Below are 25291 nucleotides of genomic sequence, written 5' to 3'. Positions count from 1 at the left end.
TCTGCAGGATAGTCCTGATTAATAAAAACAAATCCATTTTCCTCTTGGTAAAAATGTTCCACTTTAGGGTATTCATTTTCTATAGCTCAAAAACAGCTGAAGCATATTCTAAACATGAAGTTGCTGACAACAGGTACCTCGTGAACTCCCCAAACCTATGACTTGTTTGCAACGTACTGAAGCCAGAGGTAACTCAAGCAGAATGCTGGTTATAAATGCAGATGTTGAAGCTCTTCTGAGACACTAGAAATCGATCTTCCCATTCCTAGCCTTCAGTAGAATGCACATGTTTTGATGTGCATGTGGACTCTTTTACATAGCACTCCTATCTCTTGGTTTCTCTAGGAAGAATACAAGTATTTTTAGTGGGAGTTGCTCTTTCATTTTACCAAGTCCATGATTATTATATATTACTAGTGTTGCAGATATTAAAGAAATGGGAGGCAGTGGCAGGGAGGAGGCAGAAATCTTAAACAAACAAACAAACAAACAAACAAACAAATAAATAAATAAATAAAAGGTTGCTCATATAGGTGTCAGGTGTACAATGAAGAATGAAAATCTTTTTCCTCACCAGCGTCCAAACACCTACTCTTGCAAAAGACTTTACAATTCATTTTGTATCTTTGCACTTTTTCTTTATTACAGAAAGTTTTTGTCTTTAAGGCATACTTTGAACTTCATGCAGTAATAATGTTGGAAATTACATTGTTCAAAGCATAGGGGGAAGTACTAAATCCTGATATTCCTTGTATATTTCAAATGTTTTTAATCTACTTACTAGTGTGAAGGTTTATAGTATTTTGTTTTTATTCCATGCAGGTTACAATGTTGAGATTTATTAGTGCAAACCAAGTTGAACAATTTAAAAAACTTCAAGCTATTTGCAGTAACACTGAAGAGAGCTGTGTTTGGAAATTGGAACATTTTCCCTGAAAAGAACATGTAGTTGCACCACTATGTTAATGGAGGTGGCATTGGGGAGAGGGAGGAGCAGGTGATTGTACAATTGATAAGGAAATGTGTCAGGAGATACTCAGTCTTTAGGGACATGATTATCAGAATCATTCCAAGGTAGGAAAATACTTAGCTCTGTTACCTTAAGCAATGTTTTTTTTTTCTTCTGGAAAAACTTTATTTCTGTGCCCAGTAGTCTCTACTTTTATCAATGTCTTATATTTATGAAGGGTTTTCATTTACACATTTTGTATTTAACCACCTGCTTCTATGATTTTAAGTCAGTTCTCCAACTCCTCATGATAAAAGACCAATGTTGCAAATGACTGTTAAAGGCCATTTCTAACTGTTTGCTAGAATGCAGTGGCCCCTTGAAGTTGACCTTGTTTTTTAAACAGATGAAGGAAATGTTTTGAATTCTTTTGTGAATGGAAATCATTTGTAATCTGCCTTAGTTGATTTTTAAAAAAATGTTTTTCCTGACTGGCTTCCCTGTCACACTCTTACCAAAAGTATGCAGGACATGGAAGCCACGCTTGTGGAGCATTTAGGGTCTTAAGATGGTTCTGAATGTTGCTCTCCAAAGTATTCTCTCTGAACGTTTGTAAAAGGCAGAGAGCGCACATGTGAGGGTGTCTGCTTTTCCCCTTCAGTACAGTTCACTATGTTTATGATCAATAAAAGTGTTGTAATTGAGTTACCTAGTAAATGGTTCTTTTCAAAACTGTTTTTAAATGTACATTGCTGTATCATGTTTCACTTGGCAAGGTCTGAGGAAAGAGTATTTCCCAGTCACACTTTAAGCAAATAAAAACAGCTGTGACCTCAAAGAAAAACAGAAAATTTACCTTGATACTTAGATCCATTGTCAAAGGTAATATCATTTGTGTCAGTGACTGAGGCTAAATAAGCTGTTTCCAGCAATGCCTGTATAGCAGTGTTGAGAAAAACCAGGATTTATATTAAGAATTCAAGGAGGCCAAGCTGTTTCTGGCTCGTGGATACATCATGGAAAAACATTGTTCCTCTTTTCAGACCAAGCTGTTTAGTTACTCAGGAAGATTAATAAGACATGGGATCTTTGTTGTATGACTTCAATCCTTTTTCCATTTCCCACTTTAAGACTCTGTACTGTGTTTCTCTCAATGTTCTCTCAGCATATTCGAAGGAACAAGTAGACTGAGAATTCCTGGGGCAAAGTCATTAGAGCTGCTGCCTTCTTCCTACACTGACATTTATCTTTCCAGGAAGGCATCCTCATGATTGGTCCCCTGAGAATTCTTTTTTTTAATTATTAATTTATTTATGAAAAAATTCCACTTCCTCCCATTTCCCTTCCACTCCCTTCATGTCCCCTCTCTCTCCCTCTCAGTCCTAAGAGAAGTCAGGGTGCCCTGTCTAGTGGAAAGTCCAAGGCCCTCCCCCCTCCATCTAGGTCTACAAAGGTATGCATCCAAACAGACTAGGCTCTCAAAAAGCCAGTACATGCAATAGCATCAAACCCAGTGCCATTATTGTTGGCTTCACAGTCAGCCCTCATTGTCAGCCACATTCAGAGAGTCTGGTCTGATCACATGCTCGTTCAGTGCCAGTCCAGCAGGCCTTGGTGAGCTCCCATTATATCAGTTGATGGACGCACCCCTCGCGGTCCTGACTTTCTTGCTCATGTTCTCCCTCCTTCTGCTCTTCATCTGGACCTTGGGAGCTCACTCCTGTGCTCCAATGAGGGTCTCTGTCTCTGTCTCTATCTCCATCCATCGCCAGATGAAAGTTCTATGGTGATAGGCAAGATATTCATCAGAGTTGTTACGGGAGAAGTCCAGTTCAGGCACCCTCTCCTCTGCTGCCCAAGGACCCAGCTGGGGACATCTCCTTGGATACCTGGGAACCCCTCTAGAGCCAAGTCTCTTGCCAATCCTAAAATGGCTCCCTTAATTAAGATATCTTCTTTCCTGCTCCCATATCCACCCTTCCTCCATCTCAAGCGTCCCATTCCCGCAAGTTCTCTCCAATCTTCCCCTTCTCCCTTCTCTCTCCCCATCTCCCCTTTCCCCCACCCCACTCCCACCACAGTGCTCCGAACTTTTGCCCAGTGATCTTGTCTACTTCCAATATCCAGGAGGAAAAATACAAGCTTTTCTTTGGGTTCATCTTTTTATTTAGCTTCTATAGGATCACAAATTATAGGCTCAATGTTTTTTGTTTATGGCTAGAATCAACTTGTGAGTGAGTACATACCATATTCATCTTTTTGGGTCTCGGTTATCTCACTCAGTGAAGTGTTTTCTATTTCCATCCATTTGCATGCATACTTTAAGATGTCATTGTTTTTTGTGGCTGAGTAGAACTCTAATGTGTATATGTGCCACACCTTCTTTATCCATTCTTCTATTGAGGGGCACCTATGTTGTTTCCAGGTTCTGGCTATTATAAATAGTGTTGCTATGAACATAGTTGAACAAATGCTTTTGTAGTATGATTGGGCATCTCTTGGGTATATTCCCAAGAGTGGAATTGCTGGATCCTGAGGTAGGTTGACTCCAAGTGTCCTGAGAATCCACCACACTGATTTTCATAGTGGTTGCACAAGTTTGCATTCCCACCAGCAATGGATGAATGTTTCTGTTACTCCACATCCTCTACAGCATAGGTTATCATTGGTGTTTTTGATTTTAGCCATTCTTACAGGTGTAAGATGGTATCTCAAAGTTGTTTTGACTTGCATTTCCCTGATTGCTAAGGAAGTTAAGTATCTTTTGGCCATTTGAACATCTAGTGTTGAGGATTCTCCGTTCAGTTCATTACACCAATTTAATTGGGTTATTCAGAATTTTAATGTCTAGTTTTTTTAAGAATGCATTTTTAATGTGTTTTCAGGTGGTTTACACAATATCTGTTTAAGCTTGGAAGACAGAGGTAACTTATGTTTTTTTTTATTTTATTTTATTTTTTTTTAGTTGTTGCAAAAAAAAATTTCAGCCTCCTCCCCGTTTCCCATTTCCCTCCCCCTCCTCGCACACATCGCCACCTCCCCTCCCTCCCCAACCACTCTCCCCCCCCACTCCATTCCCCCTCCTTCTCGAGAATGAAGAGCAGTCCATATTTCCTGCCCTGCGGGAAGTCCAAGGTCCTCCCACTTCTATCCAGTGCCAGGAAGGTGAGCATCCAAACAGGCTAGGCTCCCACAAAGCCAGTTCATGTATTAGGATCGAAACCTAGTGCCATTGTCCTTGGCTTCTCATCACCTTCATTGTCCGCCACATTCAGAAAGTCCGGTTTCATCCCATGCTTATTCAGTCCCAGTCCCGCTGGCCTGGGTGAGCTCCCAATAGATCAGTTCCACTGTCACGGTAAGTGGGTGCACCCCTCGTGGTCCTGACTTCCTTGCTCATGTTCTCCCTCCTTCTGCTCCTCATTTGGATCTGAAGAGCTCAGTCCGGTGCTTCAATTTGGGTCTCTGTCTCTATCTCGATCCATCGCCAGATGAAGGTTCATATCCAGGCGGATGACTATATGTTTTTCTTTGGGTTCACCTTCTTATTTAGCTTTTCTAGGATCAAAAATTATATGCTCAATGTACTTTATTTATGGCTAGAAACCATTTATGAGTGAGTACATCCCATGTTCATCTTTTTGGGTCTGGGTTACCTCACTCAGGATAGTGTTTTCTATTTCCATCCATTTGCATGCAAAATTCACGAAGTCTTTTTTTACCGCTGAGTAGTACTCTAATGTGCATATATTCCACACTTTCTTCATCCATTCTTCCATTGAAGGGCATCTAGGTTGTTTCCAGGTTCTGGCTATTACAAATAATGCTGCTATGAACATAGTTGAACAAATGCTTTTGTCATATGATAGGGCATCTCTTGGGTATATTTCCAAGAGTGGTATTACTGGATCTTGGGGTAGGATGATCCCGAATTTCCTGAGAAATCGCCACACTGATTTCCAAAGTGGTTGCACAAGTTTGCATTCCCACCAGCAATAGATGACTGTTCCCCTTACTCCACATCCTCTCCTGCAAAGGCTATCATTGGTATTTTTGATTTTAGCCATTTTGACAGGTATCTCAAAGTTGTTTGATTTCCATTTCCCTGATGGCTAAAGAGGTTGAGCATGACCTTAGGTGTCTTTTGGCCATTTGAACGTCTTCTGTTGAGAACTCTCTGTTCAGTGCCCCAATTTTTTTTAATTGGGTTAATTAGCATTTTAAAGTCTAATTTCTTGAGTCCTTTATATATTTTGCAGATCAGACCTTCTATTTCCTTGCAACTTACAGGTATGTTTAAATTGTTCAGCTGGTCTTGACTTAATTTGGGTAAATAGTACTTACCTATAAACAAGTCCTTTTCTTTTACATTTTCTAACTTTATGGCATATAAGCTTTTTAGTAAGATCTAATGATTCTCTGAATTTCCTCAGTGTCTGTGGGTATGTCCCCGTTTTCATTTCTGATCTTGTTAATTTGCATGTTCTCTCTCTGCCTTTTGATTAGTTTGGATAAACGTTTGTCAATCTTGTTGACTTTCTTAAAGATCCAGCTCTTTGTTTCATTGATTCTTTGAATTGTTTTCTGTGTTTCTATTTTGCTGATATCAGCCATCAGTTTGATTATTTTCAGTCTTCTACTCCTCCTGAGTGAGTCTGCTTCTTTTTTTTCTAGAGTTTTCAGGTGTTCTGTTAAGTCTCTAATGTGTGCTTTCTCCTTTTTCTTTATGTGGGCACTTAGAGCTATGAACTTTCCTCTTAGCACTGCTTTCAAAGTGTCCCATGGGTTTGGGTATGTTGTGTATTCATTTTCGTTGTATTCAAGGAAGACTTCAATATCTTTATTTCTTCACTGACCCAGGGGTGGTTCAGTAGTTGACTGCTTAGTTTCCATGAGTTTGTAGGCTTTCTGGGGATAGAATTGTTGCTGAATTCTAACTTTCTTCCATGGTGATCCAATAGTACACAGGTGGTAACTAAAATTTTTTTGAATCTGTGGAAGTTTGCTTTGTTACTGATTATGTGATCAATTTTTGAGATGGTTCCATGAGATGCTGAGAAGAAGGTATATTCTTTTCTTTTAGGGTAGAATGTTTTATAGATGTCTATTAAGTCCATTTCGCTCATTACATATGAAAGGAAATCATTTTACATGCTCCATCATTAAGTTGATATTAAGCCATTGCCTGTGGATGGGAAATACGGTATTTCATGCCACAGGCTCTTGCGAGTCTTATTCTCATTGTACTTCCTTTGGATTTCCACTGCTCATTCACCAGCCTATCTTCTCCAAGTAATTATACAGCTTTTTTCTTTTTTGTTTTTGTTTTTGCTTTTTTTCTTTTTATGTTTGTACTCCACTCACGTCTTCTACCTAAATCTTTTAATGAGCACAAAAATCTCCGTAAATGTCATCATGTTTTGCATTCATAAAAAGCATCCCCTATCTGTGACTATTTGAAAGCTTTGAACTCTGAATAATTTGAGTGTGACATTAAAGATGGGGATTTCCAACTGAGCTAGACTTTTGTTTTCTTTTAGAGTATCAAAGTCCTTGAGGATAATCACCTAAGACTTGATACTACTGAGCAAAAGACAGTGAAAAAAGAAATAGAAAACTTGAAGAGGAAACTTAAGACAGAAAATGTAAGCAGTGTATATTTAATATAGAATAATAAGTATCTATGTTATGTTTTTGATGTCTTCTTTGAAGAGATGCTTATAGTAATTATTGATATCTCTGTTTTGAAACCGCAACATCAGGATTTAAGGGCTATAAAAACATGTCTTCATTCTCTGCTCTCTGAGGACTACAAAGAAAAGCTGTGACAATATGTCATGTGACACACACACACATACACACACACACAAAACATTCACTACACTACCAGGAATTATAATTGAAATTAGTACATTTCATTTATCTTTATTTTGTTTGCTACACACCATACTCCATGTCTTTTAAACTCCAAATAGCACTGAGCATTTTAGTGAGCAGAAATCAGTACAGGGTTGTAAATATGGAATTACTGGGCCCCTTGGCAGAAATAGAGATGCATCCTCTAAGAAAAGTAATTACATTTTTGGAAGGAAATGGTAGAATTAACTGGATGACCTTATACAAATTATTGACTGCAATTTATATTTGTCTGTAGAAAAGAAATAAAACTTCTGAAAATTATCTCAAACTGAAAAACATTAACAACAAAAATTCCCATGCTTAACTTGGGGGAGGGTGTGGTGTTTCCAGGAAGCCAACTTTATTTGGTTTGTTTAGCTTGTAAATGACACTCATCCTTAGTGCTGATTCACAGAGTTTAATTTATGTACAGATATACTCAACTTTTTATGTCAGCATTCCACCTCTGCTCTTTGGTGGTGTGTTACCCAGAGTGCTATGTTTTTCTAGTTAAATCGACAGTGTGTGTGCAGAAGTTTATCTGTGAATATATTTAGTCATGAATTATTGTTTGTTTTCTTCTTATGTTATACCCTTTTGTCTTAAGTACCATAAATACCTCTCCTTGGAAACACTGTGTTTAATAAATTTAAAATTGTTTTACACTCTAATTGAGATATGTCAATTAAATAGATTATTTTAGTATGTAAAAGACACAACAAAATCACTTGAAAAAAATTTTATTAATCCCACAGGAAGAAAAGAACTGACTAATTTCTCCGTGTGTTTCCTTTTTGATTTGGACCCATGAAGCATGTCTTCTGTTTATTTTTCTAACTAAGCATATACACGTCAATTATGGAAATGAATGAGATTTGCTGTGCCATATCCAAACATGCACATTATCTGCCATGACAAGGAGGACCACCCTCTATCCAGTCCATCTAACCATTTGCTTCTTCCATCCTGCCCACATAGCTATGGCTCCCTCAGTACATGCTCTACATTCAGATCCTTCTAAACTTATTTCAGTATATGTGAAAGAACATATGACATGAGGTTCTGACTTATTTCCCTTGATGGGATACCCCGAGATACATACAGCTTGTTTTTTTTTTTCTGAAAATGGCAGCATTTCAATTCTTTTTGATATCTGATGAATATTTCATTAATATTTATGTCTCATACTTTCTTTATGCTTTCATGTGTTGATGGACAGTTGTCTATTTGTGCTTTATGCCTCCTGTACTTGAATGGGTGGCTATATGCCATGATATTAAATTGCAATTGTCAATATGGCTGCAATGAGACTTAGTGAAGGCATTAGTAAAGTACATATGTGACATATATGTTAAGGTGTTTACAAAGAAGTTTGGTAGAGAAATAGGAGAATGTCTTGCACTAGTTGTGGGTAGAATCATTTAACAGACTGGGAGCCTACATGGAATTAAGAAATTAAAAGAGAATGAAAACTATTCCATACAATCCTCACTCCTCCTGAACTTGTGCATCTGTTCCTGTGTTCATTGCTGGTAGAAATCAGACTCCAGACTCTTTGACCTCTCAATTCAGACGCACACTAGTGTTGCCCTAGAAAACTCCAGACTTCTGAAGCTGAAATGGTGATAACACCATTTCCTCTCTCTTTCTTTTGAAAAGTAATTTTTATATTTTTGTGTTTGTTTTGGGAAAAAGGTGTGAACACATACCATGGTGTATCTGTGAAAGTCAAAGTGCAACTTCTGAGATTTGCTTTTTCCAAATTTTAGGTTTTGGGTGGGGCTCTAACAACATTGTGCGTATGTGTTTGTGTATGGTTCATGGGTGTCTGTGTTGTCTGTGATATATGTATATATGTATATAGATCACACATATACCCATATTTGTGTGTATCATACACATGTACATGTATATGTGTATATGTATCATATACATATCTCATATATATGTATATGTTTATATGAGATAATATATATCCACACATGAGTAGAATGAGGCTTACATAATGAGAGACTCTGATTGTTCTTTTTGCCAGCAAATAAAACTTTTAAAGAACATTTTATTTAAATTAAATAAATACACCCCAATTCACATTTCCACTAGAATATATATATATATATATATATATATATATATATATATATATAAACTATTACTAAACATGCAGGAACAGCCTAGGTGTATATTGTATACTTAAACAAATTCAGATACAGAGAGGAATATTATTGCTGGAGCTCCTTCTGCTCATTCAGCCAATAGCCTTTAAGATACCAGCTCACTTCGGCATGGTCTCTTTTGCTTTAAAAGACAGTTGTAGACTCTCTCTCTCTCTCTCTTGCTTTGGACTCCCCTTCTGGCTACTAGACTCCTTTCCTGGTCGTGCAGAGGGCTGTTGTCTATGATGGTGATCTGTAAGTTTTTCCTTTAAATAAATAATCCTTTTATTAATAATAATTCCAAACTGGTGTGGGATTGTTTTGTGACTTATGCCTTCAGGGTATAGTTATTAAATGTAAGATCTGGCTCACTGTTAGGTTGAAAACCAGAGAGGAAACAATGGAAATGTTTCTGAGTAGGTCATTTCATGCAGCTTGTGTAAATAGTAAAAGAGAAAATATGGCCCATCTGTGCAACTATGATCAATGTGTTCAATGGGGAATAGTCATCAGTAAATTATTGATCATAAAATCTAAAGTAAAGAACAGAAAACTGTATAGGAGAGTTGCTAATTGTCATACACACATTCATATGTACCATGAGGCTATATACAAGGAGAAATGAATGATTCTGTAACAAAATGCAAAGACAGTAAGAAAGGAGAAGCCTGAAGGAGTCTTCCATGGAAACAGACAAACTAAGAGAATAACGAAACAGGAACATATAACAACATTTAGGCCTAGATATTAATAAGTATCTTAAACTTACTGTAATTCTGTAAAGATTTGAATAGGCAAAGACTGAAGGCTTTTATTTATATAACATTTAGAATTGTTTAGGTGAATTTCAAAAGCACAAGCTTAGGGTGTGGTTTTGGTCAAAGCCAATACATGGTGTGCTTGGTCTGCATGTGTCAGGACATAAAGGGAATGCACACAATATTAATAAGTTTCTCTAGAAATCAAAGGAAACTCTCCCATACAATATATCCCAACAACAGTTTCCCCTCCCTCCAATCCCCTACTTCCAATACTCCCAAGGGAATATGGGCTGATGTCCTGGAGCAGACAACCACCCACCTGAGTGAGGCCCTAAGCCCAGCAATGGCTTCCCACCTGGTAAAAACTGCAACTGGATGGACACAAGGCAAAAGGCAAGCAGCTGTGTGCATTCTTGAGGACTCCAGTTTCGCTGGTCCCGAGTCCCATGGTCCCACATGTACCATGCTTTGATGGGAGAAGAGAAGAACCACAGGAAACCTTGGACCTCATGCCTAAGCTATCCACCATCTGGCTTCAGGTGGTTGCAGCCCCACATTGTCCTCAGCTGGGAAAAGAGCATGGCTAGGGACATTCATGACCTTGCACCAAGAGGCAGGCCTCCCAGGACCCTGTTGTGGGCACAAGGACACATTGAAAGAAGACACATTCCATCCCACCTGCCCCATTTCCTACTAGGCCCATGGCAGGCTCCCAGGCCTAGCACTGGCTGTCTTCTAGGCATCAGCAGGCAACCATTGTAAACTGCCTCCAGCTCTGTCATAATCTGTCCTCTCCCATACGGACCTCCATCCCCCACATTATGACCTTCAACCCACAGCAACCAGCAGGCACTGTTGACTGAGGTTCCTGTCCTGTCCAGTTCCTGCATCCCTGAGTCCCAAAGAAATCACACAGAGGTCTACATCAATTATAAACTGATTAGCCCAGTATCTCAGGCTTCTTGTTAACTCCTACAACTTATGTTAGCCCATTATTCTTATAATAAAAAGACCAAGCCTAAGAATAATAGGAGTAGAAGAAGGAGAAGAATTAAAGCTCAACAGCCCAGAATATATATTCAATAAAATTATAGAAGAAAACTTTCCCAATCTAAATAAAGATATTTCTATGAAGGTTCAAGAAGCATACAGAACACTGAATAGACTGGATCAAAGAAAAATCCTCTCACCATATAATAATCAAAACACAAAACATACAGAATAAAGAAAGAATATTAAGAGCTGAAAAGGAAAAAGGTCATTTACTTATAAAGGTAAACCTATCAGACTTACACCTAACTTCTCTATGGAAACCACGAAAGCCAGAAGATCCTGGATAGATGTACCACAGAAACTAAGAAACCATGGATGCAAGCCCAGACTACTATATCCAGCCAAGCTGTCATACACTATCAATGGAGAAAACAAAATATTCCAGGATAAAAACAAATTTAAACAATACATTGCCACAAATCCAGCCTTACAGAAATAGAAGGAAAATCACAAACCAAGGAATCCAACAATGCCCACAATAACTCAGATATCTAGCGACTCTTCACCAGCACAACTCAGAGAAGGGAAACACACAAACTCTACTACCAAAAAGAAAATAACCTGAGTTAACACTCACTGGTCATTAATATCACTTAATGTCAATGGACCCAACTCACCTATAAAAAGGCACAGGCTAAGAGGATGGATACAAAAACAGAATCCAACATTCTGTTGTTACAAGAAACACACCTCAACCACAAAGACAGACATCCACTCAGAGTAAAGGGTTGGGAAAAGGTTTATCAAGCAAATGGATCTAAGAAACAAGTGGGTGTGGCCATACTAATTTCTAACAAAGTTGACTTCAAACTAAAATCATTCAGAAGAGATGGAGAGGGACATTCTATACTCATAACAGGAAGTCTCAATCCTGAATATCTATGCCCCTAATATAAAAGCACCCACTTATGTAAAAGAAACAGTACTAGATATGAAGGCAAACATCAAACCCCACACACTAATAGTAGGAGACTTCAACACTCCTGTCTATTTAGGCCCCCACTCTTAGGGCCCCACTCAGGTGGGTGGTTGTCTGCTCCAGGGTATCAGCCCATCTTCCCTTGGGAGTATTGGAGGTAGGGGATTGAAGGGAGGGGAAACTGTGGGTGGGATGTATTATATGGGTTTCCTTTGATTTCTAGAGAAACTTATTAATATTGTGTGCATTAGCTTTATGTCCTGACACATGAACAGGTCAATCAGACAGAAACCTAACAGAGAAACAAGAGAGTTAATGGAGGTAATGAATCAAATGGATTTAACAGACATCTATAGAACTTTCCACCCAAATAGGAAAGAATATACCTTCTTCTCTGCAGCTCATGGAACCTTCTCGAAAATTGACCACACACTCGGTAACAAAGCAAGCTTCCACAGATACAAAAAAAATATTAGTAATCACCTGTGTCATATTGGAACACCATGGAATAAAGTTAGAATTTCACAATAATTCTACCCCCAGAAAGCCTACAAACTCATGGAATCTGAACAGTTAACTACTGAACCACCCCTGGGTCAGTGAAGAAATAAAGAAAGCAATTAAAGTCTTCCTTAAATTCAAAGAAAATAAAGACAAGCATACCCAAACCTATGAGACACTATGAAAGCAGTGCGAAGAGGAAAGTTCATAGATCTAAGTGCCCATATTAAAAAAAGGAGGAAGCTCACATTAGAGACTTAACAGCACAGCTGAAAGTTCTAGAAAAAAAAAGAAGCAGACTCACTCAGGAGGAGTAGAAGACTGAAAATAATCAAACTGAGGGCTGAAATCAGCAAAATAGAAACACAGAAAATAATTCAAAGAATCAGTGAAACAAAGAGCTGGTTCTTTAAGAAAGTCAACAAGATTGACAAACCTTTATCCAAACTAATCAAAAGGCAGAGAGAGAACATGCAAATTAACAAGATCAGAAATGAAAAGGGGGACATACCCACAGACACTGAGGAAATTCAAAGAATTATTAGATCTTACTACAAAAGCCTGTATGCCACAAAACTGGAAAATGTAAAAGAAAAGGACTTGTTTATAGGTAAGTACTATTTACCCAAATTAAATCAATTCCGGGTGAACAATTTAAATATACCTATAAGTTGTGAGTAAATAGAAGGTATCATAAAAAGCCTCCCAACCATAAAAGCCAAGGACCTAATGGTTTTAATGCAGAATTTTATCAAAACTTTCAAGAAGAGCTGATACCTCTACTCCTTAATGTGTTTCACATAACAGAAACAGAAGAGTCATTGCCAAACTCTTTTTACAAGGCTACAGTCACCCTGATTCAAAAACCACACAAAGAGCCAACCAAGAACAAAAATTACAGACCAATCTCACTCATGAACATTGATTCAAAAATTCTCAGTAACATTCTGGCAAACAGAATCCAAGAACACATTAAAAAATTATCCATTATGATCAAATAGGCTTCATTCCAGAGATGCAGGGCTGGTTCAACATATGCAAATCTATCAATGTGATCCACCATATAAATCAATTGAAATAAAACCATATGATCATTTCATTAGATGAGGAAAAAGCATTTGACAAAATTCAACATCCCTTTATGATAAAGATTTTGGAGAGGTTTGGGATACAAGAATCATACCTAAATATAATAAAGGCAATATATAGCAAGCCAACAGCTAATATCAAATTAAATGGAAAGAAACACAAATCCATTCCACTAAATTCAGGAACAAGACAACGCCGTCCACTCTCACCATATCTCTTCGACATAGTTCTTGAAGTTCTAGCAAGAGCAGTAAGACAACATCAGAGGATGAAAAGGATTCGAATCGGAAAGGAAGAAGCCAAACTTTCATTATTTGCAGATGATATGATAGTGTACATTAGTGATCTTCAAACCTCTACCAAAGAACTCCTACAGCAGATAAATAACTTCAGTGAAGTGGTAGGTTACAAGATCTAATCAAAAAAATTAGTATTGGCACAAAACAGAAATGTTGACCAATGGAACTGAATAGAAGACTCTGATTTTAACCCACAAATCTATGAACACCTGATTTTCGACAAAGGAGCTAAATGTATAAAATGGAAGAAAGAAGGCATCTTCAACAAATGGTGCTGGCATAATTGGATGTCAACCTGTAAAAGAATGAAAATTAACCCATATCTATCGCCATGGACAAAACTCAAGTCCAAATGGATATCAATATCGATCTGAACACACTGAACCTGATAGAAGAGAAAGTGGGAAATACTCTACAACACATGGGCACAAGAGAACACTTTCTACGTATAACCCTAGCAGCACAGATATAAAGAGCAACATTGAATAAATGGGACCTCCTGAAACAAGAAGCTTTTGTAAAGCTAAGGACACTGTCATTAAGACAAAAAGGAAACATACTGACTGGGAGAAGATCTTCACCAACCCCGCAACAGACAAAGGTCTGATCTGCAAAATATATAAGGAACTCAAGAAACTAGACTTTAAAATGCTAATTAACCCAATTTAAAAAATGGGGCACCAAACTGACCAGAGAGTTCTCAACAGAAGACGTTCAAATGGCCAAAAGATACTTAAGGTCATGCTCAACCTCTTTAGCCATCAGGGAAATGGAAATCAAACAACTTTGAGATACCTGTCAAAATGGCTAAAATCAAAAATACCAATTATAGCCTTTGCAGGAGAGGATGTGGAGTAAGGGGAACAGTCATCTATTGCTGGTGGGAATGCAAACTTGTGCAACCACTTTGAAAATCAGTGTGGCGGGTTCTCATGGAATTCGGGATCAACCTACTCCAGGATCCAGCAATACCGCTCTTGGGAATATACCCAAGAGATGCCCTAGCATACTACAAAAGCATTTTTTCAACTATGTTCATAGCAGCATTATTTGTAATAGCCAGAAACTGGCAAAAACCTAGATTCCCCTCAATGGAAGAATGGATAAAGAAAATGTTGAATACATATGCATTAGAGTACTACTCAGTGGTAAAAAAAAATGACATCTTGAATTTTGCATGCAAATGGATGGAAATAGAAAATACAATCCTGAGTGAGGTAACACACACCCAAATAGATGAATATGGAATGTGCTCACTCATTAGTGGATTCTAGCCATAAATAAAGGACATTGAGCCTATATTTCATGATCCTAGAGAAGCTAAATAAGAAGGTGAACCCAAAGAAAAACATATAGTTATCTTCGTGAATATTGGAAATAGACAAGATTGCCAGGCAAAAATTGGAAATTTGTGGGTGGGGATGGGATGGGGGTAAGGGGAGATGGGGTGAAAAAAGTGAGAAGAGGAGGATGGGGAGAGATTGGGGGAATGGGATGGTTGGGATGGAGAAAGGGTAGATATGGGAGAAGGAAATTATATATCTTAATTAAGGGAGCCATTTTACGTTTCACAGGAGATTTGTCTCTAGAGGTGTTCCCAGGTGTCCATGAAGATATCCTCAGCTAGATCCTTGGGCAGCTGAGGAGAGGGAGCCTGAAATGGCCCCATCCTATAGCCATACTGATGAATATCTTGCATATCACCATATAACCTTCATCTAATGATGGATGGAGATAGAGACAGAGACCCACATTGGAACACTGGACTGTGCTCCCAAGGTCCAAATGAGGAGCAGAAGGAGGGAGACATGAGCAAGGAAGTCAGAAGGGTGAACGGTGCACCCACCCACTGAGACGGTGGGGCTGATCTAATGGGAGCTCACCAAGACCAGCCGGACTGGGAATGATGGAGCATGTAATCAAACCAGACTCTCTGAACGTGGCAGACAAGGAGGGCTGACTGAGAAGTTAAGGACAATGGCACTGGGTTTTGATCCTACTGCATGTAATGGCTTTGTGGTAACCTAGCCTGTTTGGATGCTCACCTTCCTAAACCTGGATGGAGGGGGGAGGACCTTGGACTTCCCATAGGGCAGGGAACCCTGACTGCTCTTTGGACTGGAGAGAAAGAGGGAGAGGGACTGGGGAAGGGGGAGAGAAATGGGAGGAGGGGAGGTGGTGGAAATTTTTAAGTAAAAATAAATTTAAAAAAAGAAAAAAATAAGTAGCCTGCCTATACACAAAGGATAGAGAAGCAGAGAGGAAATTCAGAGAAACTTCACCTTTTACGATAGCCACAAATAGCATAAAGTATCTTGGGTAACTCTAACCAAGGAAGTGAAAGATCTATTTCACAAGAACTCTAAGTCTTTGAAGAAAGAAATTGAAGAGTACACCAAAAAATGGAAAGACCTCTTATGCTCTTGATGGGTAGGATCAACATAGTAAAAATGGTAATTCTACCAAAGGCAATCTATAAATTCAATGCAATCCCCATAAAAATCCAAAAAAAAAATTCTTCACAGACCTTGAGAGAACAATAATCAACTCTATATGGAAAAACAAAAAACCCAGAATAGTCAAAACAATCTTATACAGTAAAGGAACATCTGGAGGCATTACCATCCCTGACTTCAAACTCTATTACAGAGTTACAGTATTGAAAACAGCTTGGCATTGGCAAAGAAACAGAGAAGTCAACAAATGGAATCAAATAGAAGACCCGGATATTAACCCATAAACCTATAAACACCTGATTTTTGAGAAAGGAGCTAAAAGTTTACAATGGAAGAAAGAAGGCATCTTCAACAAATGGTGTTGGCATAACTGGATGTCAACATGTAGAAGAATGAAAATAGATTCATATCTATCACCATGCACAAAACTCAAGTCCAAATGGATTAAAGATCTCGATATCAATCTGAACACACTGAATGTGATAGAAAAGAAATTGGGAAATAGTCTATAACATATGGGCACAGAAGACCACTTCCTATGTACAACCCCTGTAGCACAGACAATAAGAGCAACATCGAATAAATGGGACCTCCTGAAACTGAGAAGTTTCTGTAAAGCAAAGGCCGGGACCTCCTGAAACTGAGAAGTTTCTGTAAAGCAAAGGCCGCTGTCATTAAGACACAAAGGCAACCCACTGACTGGGAGAAGATCTTTACCAACCCCGCAACAGACAAAGGTCTGATCTGCAAAATACATAAAGATCTCAAGAAACTAGACTTTAAAATGTTAATTAACCCAATTAAAAAATGGGGCCCTGAACTGAACAGAGAATTCTCAACTGAAGAAGTTCAAATGGCCAAAAGACACTTAGGTCATGCTCAACCTCCTTAGCGATCAGAGAAATGAAAATCCAAACAACTTTGAGATACCATCTTACACATCTTAGAATGGCTGAAATCAAAAACACCAATCATAGCCTTTGCTGGAGAGTATGTGGAGTAAGGGGAACACTCATCCATTGCTGGTGGGAATGCAAACTTGTGTAAACACTTTGGAAATTAGTGTGGCGGTTTCTAAAGGAAATTCGAGATCAACCTACCCCAGGATCCAGCAATACCACTCCTGGGAATATACCCAAGAGATGCCCTATCCTTGTACAAAAGCATTTGTTCAACTATGTTCATAGCAGCATTATTTGTAATAGCCAGAACCTGGCAACAACCTAGATGCCTCTCAATGGAAGAATGGATAAAAAAAAAGTGTGGAATATATACGCATTAGAGTATAACTCAGCGGTAAAAAACAATGACTTCTTGAATTATGCATACAAATGGAAGGAAATAGAGAGCACTATCCTCAGTGAGGTTACCCAGACCCAAATAGATGAATATGGTATGTACTCACTAATTAGTGGATTCTAGCCATAAATAAAGTACATTGAGCCTATATTTCATGATCCTAGAGAAGCTAAATAGGAAGGTGAACCCCCACAAAAAGCATGTAGTTATTCTCCTGGATATTGGAAATAGGCAAGATTTCCAGGCAAAAATTGAGAGCTTCGGGGTATGGGTGGGATGACGGTAAGGGTGATGGGGAGAAAGAAGTGAGAAGGGGAGGATGGGGAGAGCTTGGGGGAAAGGGACGGTTGGGACGGAGGAGGAGTGGATATGGGAGCAGGGAAGTATATATCTTAATTAAGGGAGCCATTTTAGGGTTGGCAAGAGACTGGACTCTCCCACAGGGCAGGGAACCCTGAATGCTGTTTGGACTGGAGAGGAAGGGGGAGGGGGAATTGGGGGAGGGGAAGGGAAATGGGAGGATGGGAGGAGTTGAAAATTTGTAATAATAATAATACTAGTAGAATGAAAAGGTGGGAAACACAGCAAGGGTGTCTGGGGAAATGGTTTGGAACCATGGCTGGGGGGGGACAACTGGACTCTGTGACAGGTCAGGAGGTAATCATGATTTCTACGAATAACCAAACAAACCCAGCAACCAGATGTCCGTTCTGTGTCTTTCTGGCACTGCCATAAATATAGCCTTAGAAAGAATACCTTGGGCTCCAGCTATGCGGTTCATGGGTCAGAACTCGGTAAAGGGCCTCATGTCTTGAAAAGAACCAGTTTTACTCCCTGCCCCTTTAAACAATCCGCACATCATCGTCGGTTTTTTCAAGACAAGGTTTCTCGTCATAACAGTTTTGACTGTCCTGGAATTCTCTTTATAGACTAGGTTGGTCTCAAACTCACAGAAACTCACAGAGATGCCTCTGCCTCTCTGCCCCTGCCTCCCTGCCCCTGCCCCTGCCCCTGCCCCTGCCCCTGCCCCTGCCTCCCGATCTAGGCACGAGTCGAGGTCCCTCCATCTCAGCAGCAGCCTCTGCTGCCGGTTTTTTTTTTTTTCTCTTTCGGAGCCCCATATAAATTTGCAGATTCCCTTGTAGAACAGAGGGGTGGATGAAGGTCAAGGGACCCAGGGCCAGAAAGGGTGGAAGATTTTTCTCTGGTGAAGAGTACAGGAGAGCCAGAGTGTTAGCCTCTCCCCGGGAGTGGTCACCACTGCCAGGCGCCATTTTGAAGGCTCTGTGGTACCGAGACCCCCCTCTCCCCTCGCCCACAAGACGCTTCCCGACTAGTGAGGACCCCGAGGAGGGAGAGGGGCCCAGCTGCTACATTCATAGAGACATGACTAGAAAGAGCCAGTTACCCTCAAGGTTTCCCATCCTGCTGCCACGTCGAGTTCCATTCCAGGGCATCTCAAAGAGGAATGCACTCCACCCATGCCCAGGAATCACTTCCTCAGACTGGCGCTCTCCACAGTTGGCTAATGGCGCCCTCCAATAACTGCCCTTCACTGCACTGTTGCCAAGGCTCAAAGGGCAGAATTTAGTTTAGGTCACTCAGTACCAGGCCTCCATCAGGAGGGAGGAGTGGGCTTTTCAAAACAGGGTTTCTCTGTGTAGTCTGGCTGCCTGGGAACTCACCAGGCTTGCCTAGAACTCAGAGATTCACCTATCTCTGCCTCCTGAGTGACCAGGATTTAAGACCTTTCCCACCACTGTCGGGTCACAAATCTTTTTTTATTTTTTATTTTAATTAAAAAAAAAGCTGTTTTTAGCGAGGTGACAGTATTGGTTCAGCCCTTTAATCCCTGCACTTGGGAGGGGGAAGCAGGCCAATCTCTTTGAGTTTGAGGCCAATATTGACCACAAAGCAAGTTCCAGGACAGCTAGGGCTGTTACACAGATAAACACTCTCTTGAAAAACAAAATGATAATAATAATAATAGTAATAATAATAATAACAATAATAATAAGTGAACAGTAGTAAAAATTGACAAGAGTAGTAAAATAATATAAAAGGTATTTCAGATTCAGGCAAGGATGTGATAAAATGGAGAAAACTGTACCTTTGAAGTACATAATTTACTTTTTGTTGTATTTCTTTCTGGCTTTGAACTCATTGCTGGAGCTGAGGATTTTCTTCAACTAATCTTCATAACTCAGCCTGATTACACTAATGTGTCACCATGGCTTTTTACCAGCTATCCCTTGTATATATTAGGAAAAGTTGTGATAATTAATATTTGGCTCTATTTTCTAATAAACTTTATTTTATTTTAATTTTTAACTTTTAGCATATATTATGGGTATTACTTTGCTGCCAAGTAAGGCTATAAATCAAATGTCTTCCTGGTGTGGTTCTTTTCAGTTGAGAAGATGTTACCTATCCCTGGAATCCAGAGTTACAGACAGTTTGTTTGCGCCTGCTATTTATTTATTTTGATTTGGGTTTTTTTTGTTGTTTGTTTGTTTTGTTTTCCAAGACAGGGTTTTTCTGTTTAACAGTTCTAGCTGTCCTGGAACTAGCTCTTATAGACCAGGTTGGCCTCGAACTCACAAAAATCTGCCTGCTTCTGCCTCCTGAGTGCTGGGATTAAAGGTGTGCACCACTTTAATTCTGTATATGGTTTTTTTTGTGTGTGTTTTGTACCAGGACATTATATATACACATCTGTTGTTTTTCATTAACTTCAGTAGCTGCCCCTTAATCAACTGCTGTTCTAATCAATAATTGTAAATCTTCACCTATCATTAGAGGTTCTGCTGCACTGGCTGTAGCCTGGCGGGAATTCTAATAGGTCTCTACAACCACTGCTAAAGAGAACTTTATCTAGATCTCCATCCCCTTATAGAAGGAATTCCGAAGTCAAAGGTCAAGGTGAAATTCTACTTAGTCACAGAGGCCAAATAGCAAGTAGCTAATCTACTCTCCTATCTTGCCTCTCTTCCAAATAACCAGCACTCTTTCTGTTCAGCCTCCAGTTTAAGAACCCTAGCTATATATGAAGTGAGTACATATATAAGAATGGCCAAGATCAAAAACACTGATGACAACTTATGCTGGAGAAATTGTAGAGTAAATGGAACACTCCTGTGTTGCTGATGGGAACATAAGTTGGTACAGCCCCTTTGGATGTCAGTATGGCAATTTCTTAGAAAATTAGAAAACAACCTTCCACAACAACCCAGTAATACCACTTTGGGTATATATCCAAAAGATGCTCAATCGTGCCACAAGGACGTGTGCTCAACTATGTTTATAACAGCATTGTTTGTTATAGCCAGAACCTGGAAACAACCTAAATGCCCCTCAACCAAAGAATGGATAAGGAAAATGTGATACATTTACATAATGAAGTACTACACAGCAGAGAAAAATAACGACATCTTGAATTTTTCAGGAAAATGGAAAACATTGTAACATGAGGGCCTGCTTCATTTACATGTGAGCCAAGTGGTCCTGCTTGTTGGAGTTTCTGTCCTGCCCAGTTCCCACAGCAGGTAACCCCAAAGACATTCACACAGAGGTTTATATTAATTATAAGCTGATTGACCAATTAGCTCGGGCTTCTTATTAGCTCTATCACTTATATTAACCTATTATTTTTTTCTACATTAGCCACATGGCTCGGTACCTTTCTTAGTGAGGCACGTCACATCTTGCTTCTTCTGTGGTCTGGGCAGAACTCCTGAGGAAGCTTCCTGCTTCCCAGAATTCTTCTATTCTCCTTGCCCCGCCTCTACTTCCTGTCTGGTTGTCCCACTTATACATCCTTCCTGGCTAATGGCAAATCAGCATTTGTTTAAATATTATTGACAGAATATAGAATTGTCATACACCAAAACATCATTTTGAGTGTGGTAACCCAGAAAGAAAATTATCACCTGTATTCTCTCATAAGTGGTTTTAAACATAAAGCCAAGAAAACCAGCCCACAAATCACAATCCCGGAGAACACAGACAACAATGAAGTCCCTAAGAGAGACATATATAGACCTAATCTACACAGGCAATAGAAAAAGACAAGATCTTCTGAGTAAATTGGGACCATGGGGTCTTTGGGAGAAGGTTGAAGGGGAGGCGAGAGGTAGAGAGGGAAGCTGAGAAAAATGCAGAGCTCAATTAAAAATAATAATAAAATAAAATAAAAGTGAAATGTCACTACAATATTATAAAGGAAATAAACATTTAATGCCTGTGATATTTATTAGTATTTTTTCTAAGTTTTTGTGTTTGTGTCTGAATGCATGTTTAGGACATATGTCTGGCTCACAGAGGCCAGAAGAGGGCTGCTGAACTCCAGTACAGTTAGAAACAGGTGTGAGCATTCTGATCTGAGTACTAAGAATGAAACTCCAATACTCCCAAAGAGCACCAAGAGCCCTTGATCATTCCACCATCTCTCTATTGTCCAAGTACCTATGCTAATGGCTGCGTAGACATAGAATTGCAGAGAATACCTGTAGACCAAGAAGGAAATAGTTTTTTATAAAATCCTGAGACAGTAGAAGCAGTTGAAGATGGTAAGAATATTTCTCAGTCAAGTAACTAGTATTACCAGTATAATCTGCAATATCTAACAATGCTGTGTGCTGAAAAATTGCCAAAAGTATTTGAAGAGATCACAGATGCAAGTGTGGCCCAAACTTCATAGTGTATATTATAAATCAGAAACATTTAGGAGAACTACTAAAGCACAACTTGCATAGGTATGGTGGTCCAAACTTGAAATACCAGATAGGAAGATCAGAATTTGAAGCCACACTAGCCTACAACAGCATCAACATGAGTTTGAAAAAGTCAAGGGCTATAATTTTTTATTTTGTAGTCATATTAATTAACGGAAGACACCAAGAAAGTAAAAAGCTACCATTGCCAGAGTTGGGTGATGGGGGAGCTATGGAGTGTGGAGTATCAGGATATAAGTAATCTGATCAGGGAATAGGAAAAAGGAGTCTCTAATTACTGGGGAGGGAGTGGAATACATATAAAAAAGGAAGGTAAATAGTAGTAAGGATTTTTGGAAACTATATGAGAAATCCCTATTAACTATCTACACAAAAACAATACACTCAAAACTCTCTCTCTGTCTCTGTCTCTGTCTCTGTCTCTCTCTCTCTCTCTCTCTCATGAATTTAAACTTTTATGGTACCATAAGAACATGCAAGCTTCCAATGGAGGGATGCAACCAACAGTCTTATCCTTGTATGATACATCTAAATCATGCCAAACGTCAAGGCATGGTAAACTTAAGGTACAGTTTAAGTACTTGACAGTAACCAACAGCTTGCCAATTGAATTAAATACCTCATCAACAAGAGAGAAATTATGACTGGTACTGAAAACCCAGCCAGCTACCCAGGTCCAATGCAGCCGTGGGTTGTGAAGAAGAAACCACAACTACTTTATTATCTAACCAAAGTAATCTATACTTTTCCCAATTGTTTAGTTTTCCCCCAGATAATTGTAGCCCTCAGATCTCATGCAGAAAAATCCTTGTAACAGATGTTGACTCTTACAAAAAAAACACAACCAAAGAAAATGTATAGTTTTGAATCTGACCTTGCTAGGCTAATGTCAACTTGACTCAAGGTAGAGTTATCTGAAAAGGAAGGAACTCAGTTGGAAAAAATGCATCCAGAAAACCCAGCTATAAGGCATTAGTAATTGATGGGAGAGGACCAAGCCCACCCCTGGGCCAGTGGTGATCCTGGGTTCTATACGAAAGTAGACTGAGTAAGCCATTGAAAGCAAGCCTGTAAGCAGCACCCATCCAAATGCTGTGGCATCAACTCCTGCCTCCAGGTGCCTGCCACGTTTGAGTTCCTATCCTGACTTCTTTCAATGATGAACAGCAATATGGAAGTGTCAGCTAAGTAAACACTTTCCTCCCCAACTTGCTTTCGCTTATGGTGTTTTGTTGCAGAAATAGAAACCTTGGCTAAGCCAGGATCCCTGTCCCAATGGATACATCAACAAACCTACTCTCACATCTAAATTTTAAGGAAAATTGTGGAAGGTATGAAAGACTTTAAGAGCCAGAGAAATGGAGAGTTCGCTGTGAGATTTTTATCTCTCTGTAAGGTAAGAAGCTAAACCCATAAGGTCTCACCAAGCTGACTGCCTTAAATGAGACCTGAACAAAGAAGTCCCCATGTATGTGTATGTGTGTGTGAAACACAGAGAGATATACTTGTATGTATATATTCACACAGACATACACCCATGTCCAAACAACTATTCATGAGAAAAAGAAAGGGTATATTTTTGAAAAGAGCAAAAAGAGGTATATGGGAGGTTTTGTAGGGAAAAAAGGGAACTGGAAAATCATGCAATTATTTTTATAATGTCATAAATTAAAACAAATGACTTGGAAGAAATATCAATCCAAAATAAATTTTAAAAGTTTACAAATGAATCTGGTATTATGATTTATATGTACAATCTCAGCACTCAGAAATGTTAGGCAGGTAGCCAGCCCTTTGAAGCCAGTGTGGGCTACCCATTTTGTCTCAGATGAGTCTTAGCTACATAGTCAGATGTTCACAAAAAAGAAAAGAAAAATAAATGAATTATTCCATCAATGTTTAAATATAAATGTAAAAGGAATATTATTAATAAAGAAAATCTATGCTCTCAAATTAGAAATATACCATGAGAATGAAGGAAAAAGATATCAAATTTACTGTGTAAAAATATAAATGATTTTAATGGTAACATTTCTTTAATTCTCTTTAAAAATGGTTCATTGAGTCTCTGTTTGGCAAACAACATTATAACATACAATGTTATAACTCTCATAACATGTGAAAAGTAAAGGGAAAATATTTCTGTTTTTAGACACTCTATTAGGACTGCTGGAGAGATATCTCTGTAGATAAAGTGCTTACTGGGCAAGCTTTAGGGCCTGAACTGGATCCCCAGAAAACCTTCAACGCCCCTATGTGATGGCCAGTGAGATTGCTCAGTGGTTAAAGGCACTTGGTGACATACTTGATGACTTATAGTGGATCCCTGGAACCAACATCATGAATGGAAAGTACAAACAAACAAGTTGTTCTTTGATCTCCCATGTTCACTGTGGCAGGTCACATAATCACTGAACAAATTAAATAAATAGTCCGTTTTAAAAATCTTTGAGCCATAAGGGTGTATACTTATAACCCTAGTGTCAAGGATGGACAAAAGATAGGGGAATCTCTGGGACTCACTAGCAAGACAACCTGACCTAATGGGAAAAACTCAGTATCCAAAAGAGATTTGTTTCAAAGAAACATGTTGTTAGGTCCTATGTAACTAAACTCAAGGTTGCCCTCTAGGTTTTACATGCACAAACATGTATAAGAATGCCTACATGTATAAGTGCTACTGTGTACATATAAATATGCTCACCCCCCTGTAAAGACAGAACTGTACACAAATTGCATTAGAAAAAAAGCAAAAAATAATTTTTCGGGTTCACAGTATTGAATTGCTAGATTAAATTGGTATGCAATCATTTTCTTACAGTCAGAGTTTTTCTCAAGTGTCTCCGTGTGGCTTGTCACAAGTCCTCACTGGATCCTTATTTGTGGTCCAGGATCAGCACACAACGCATTTCATAAAGAAAAAACAAAGAACGACATAACCTTGTCTGGATTGGAGGATTACATTAATAAATCCTGGCACTAGAGGGCAGCAAATGAAGACTATGAAACTGAAGGCCAGTTTGTGCTGTACAGTGAGACCTTGTCTGAAAACATGAGAACAGTCAAAGGTTTGCTTTTGTAAAACTTTATTCCGAAGTGCGGAGGGAAACTTAGGGCAACTGTCTTAGTTGGGGTTTCTATTGCTTCAGTGAAACATTATGACCAAATTATCTCTGGG

At 39.0% G+C, this 25291-nt stretch overlaps 1 pseudogene; it reads right to left on the bottom strand.

The window, feature by feature from the left end:
- Nucleotides 1-2619, bottom strand: part of LOC101991536 — a 24241-nt pseudogene extending 21622 nt beyond the window's left edge.
- Nucleotides 2620-25291: the final 22672 nt, after the last annotated feature.

The sequence above is a fragment of the Microtus ochrogaster genome, unplaced genomic scaffold, assembly GCF_000317375.1.
Source record: "Microtus ochrogaster isolate Prairie Vole_2 unplaced genomic scaffold, MicOch1.0 UNK107, whole genome shotgun sequence".
Classification (NCBI taxonomy): Eukaryota; Metazoa; Chordata; class Mammalia; order Rodentia; family Cricetidae; genus Microtus; species Microtus ochrogaster.
The sequence above is the reverse complement of the archived record's forward strand: the minus strand, read 5'-3'. Positions and strand labels throughout refer to the sequence as shown.